This window comes from Mus musculus, chromosome Y, assembly GCF_000001635.26.
Source record: "Mus musculus strain C57BL/6J chromosome Y, GRCm38.p6 C57BL/6J".
NCBI classification, from domain to species: Eukaryota; Metazoa; Chordata; class Mammalia; order Rodentia; family Muridae; genus Mus; species Mus musculus.
In genome coordinates, this window is record NC_000087.7 from 25,186,296 (window position 1) to 25,189,305 (window position 3,010).

A 3,010-nucleotide genomic window follows, 5' to 3' on the forward strand; every position below is an offset into this window, starting at 1 on the left:
CCCATAAGCCAAAAAGAAACAAACAACAGCAACAAAACAAAACAGATAGAAGGTTTAAAAAAAATCCTAAAATTCTTTAAAAGCCCTAAAAAATCCTAATAACCCAAAATACCTTAAAATCCATATGAATTCAAGAAACATCCAACCCCCCAAAAAATAAACCCCAAAAAACCCTAAAACCCCCCAAAATCCAAAATTATTTTAAAAATCATAAAAAACTAAAACCCTACATAAAGTCCCTAAGTCATTCAATCCCCCCTAAAATTGTAAAAACTCTAAAATACTTATAACACCATAAAGATACCTAAAACCTTAAAAATAGGAAACCCTCAAAAACCTTAGCATCTTTAAACAAACCCTAAAAAAGCCCTAAAAAGCTTTCTAAAATAACCTAAAGTGCTTTATATTTAGTATATTTTATCTATCTACCTATCTACCTCTCTACCTCTCAGCCTATCTTATCTATCTCATCTATCTCTTCTATCTCATCTATCTATCCATCTATCTATCTATCTATCTATCTATCTATCTATCTATCTATCTATCTATCTATCATCTATCCATCCATCCATCCATCCATCCATCCATCCACCCATCCATCCATCTATCCATCCATCCATCCATCCATCCACCCATCTATCTGAGAGTATCTTGCATGGATGACAAAGATGCTATGATCTCTTTGGTGACAGGTGTTATATCTGAATGGTTTTGCATACATGGCCATGTTTATAATTTGTCCTCGGCAAAAAGTCCAAGATCTTTAGGATCAGATGGTGAATAACCTAAAGCCTCTTTTTCCAAACAGGGTTTTTGGGTCTCTTGTGATAAAAAGGAAGTGTCTGAAGGTCATTGTGCAGGTGTTGATAGTCCTACTATACCATGGGCATACAGAGAAAGTCTCTGAGGAAAAAAATCCAGGTTGTATCACTCAAATCCAATTGGACAGATAAAGGAAACCCTAGACTCACTATGGTAGATAGTGAAATTTCCAAAGCTCCTGGTGAAACATTCGCTATTCCTGGCTTGCTTTTTGTACATGACAAGCTTCCAGATTTTCCTGTAGAAGACAGGCATGGGCCTACAACTTCTAGAATAGATAAAGAAGGTTCTGATTCACTTGAGCAGATGAGGGCATTGTCAAAGATTCTAGGGCAGATGATACAGGTCATAGTGTTCCCTGTCCAGATAAAGAAATTACCATGACTCCTTTGGAAAAATGAGTAGATCCTGAAGCATCTGAAGCATATGGATCTGTTTGTTGGACCATTTGTGGAGTAATCAAATAATAATTTGGTCTGTAGCATGAAGTTTAAGACACCTCTGTAGGTTTAGAGTGATTATGTGTAAATGAATGGATTCAAAATGCTTAAGGAAAAAAGTGAGGAACTAAGATGGACAGAAATTGCAAGTTACACTGGTGAGTCACTGCATATAACATGTCCTGGGGTAGCTGTTGAAAATGATTGTCCACCTGATGCAAATGATGAATATCCTAGAGTCCCCTGGGGAGATGGCAAAGGTTCTATAGAGCCTTATGCAGTTCCTGAAATACTCAGAGGTCCGTGGATAGATCTAAAAGTCCTTGCTTTATTTGGAGCAGGGTCAGTATATCCCTGACACAGCTGGGAAGTTGGTGAGTCTTCTACTGTATAGTATGTAGATGTGGACTGAGTTCCTATACCTTGTTTATGTAAAGAAGAATTTAAAAGCCTTTGGAACATGTAGAATCTTGGGTAGACCTTTGTGGACATGTGGAGAGACATAAGGTCTCCTGTGCAGAGAGGCAGGGACTCACACCTCCAAGAGGAGAATCTGAAGATGCTGGAGTCCCTTGTTCTGAGGAGGAAAGACCTAGAGAATTAGAAGAACATTCATATCATTGGTATGTATTCATCACTGCCTATGATGAGATAGAAAGTTTCAGAGGCCCCTGGGTAAATTTCAGAGGTGCTAGATACCCTTAGCCAAATGGGAAAGTCTCTGCACATCCTTGGGTAGAATATGAATGTCTAAAAGTTTTTGGAGGTGATGGTGGCAAAGTTCATAGAGTCACTGAAGTTGAATGAGAAGGTTCTATATCCTCTATCACTCCAGGCAAATGCCCTAAACTACTCTGTGAGTCTTTTTTTTGTGTGTGTGTGTGTGTCAATATCCATGTGAAACCTGTTGAATTTTCCAGATTTATATGGTTGAAGAAAAAATAACTTTGTATGTGCAAAGTTCCCTCTTCTGTCCTGAAAATTTTCTTGGGCTTTTGAAAAGATGGAAAAGCTTCTAAAACCACATAGGTACAATATGCTCCTGAACACCTAGTAGAGGTGTGAAATCTCCTCCTTATGATGGTGAAGGACAAATGGATACTTGACATTTCTGACTAGGTGGGGAAATTCCAGTGTTTTTTGGGAAAGCTGGGAATCTTTATGCAAAATGTTAGTAAGTTGGAAAAAATCCCATATCTGTTTGCAAAGAAGTTGGAGCATTCAAACTATTTTGAGCAGATAAAACATTTTGTGCAGTCCCTTGTTTAGATGTGGACAGTTTTAGAGACATTTGGGTAGAACAGAAATGTCCAAAGGCCTCTTGGGAAGATGAAGAACTTAGAGTTCCCTGTGAAGCTAAAGAAACTCACAGAGGCCTCTGATCAGATGACACAGATTCTGGTAGCACCTGAGTATATTTGGTAGACCCCAAAGGTCCTGGAGTGGGAGGCAAAGTTCTCACAGTCTGCACAGTGTGCCCAGACAAAGAACTTTGCACAGGCAAATTTCCAATTGCAACTGTTCAGATATGTACTTCCCTATTATGGCTTGTGCAGATAAAGAATGCCCCTCTGTGGCCTGAGCAGATGTGGAATACCCTATAGTACTTTCTTTAGATTTAGTCACTTTCAGACACCTTTCTTCTGATAGACAAGAATCCCACAGTTCCTTACTCAGATCTCAAAGATGATGGTGTCATCTGTAGCTATGTAGTAAGATTCAGATGCAGTCCAGCACATCTGTAAGTG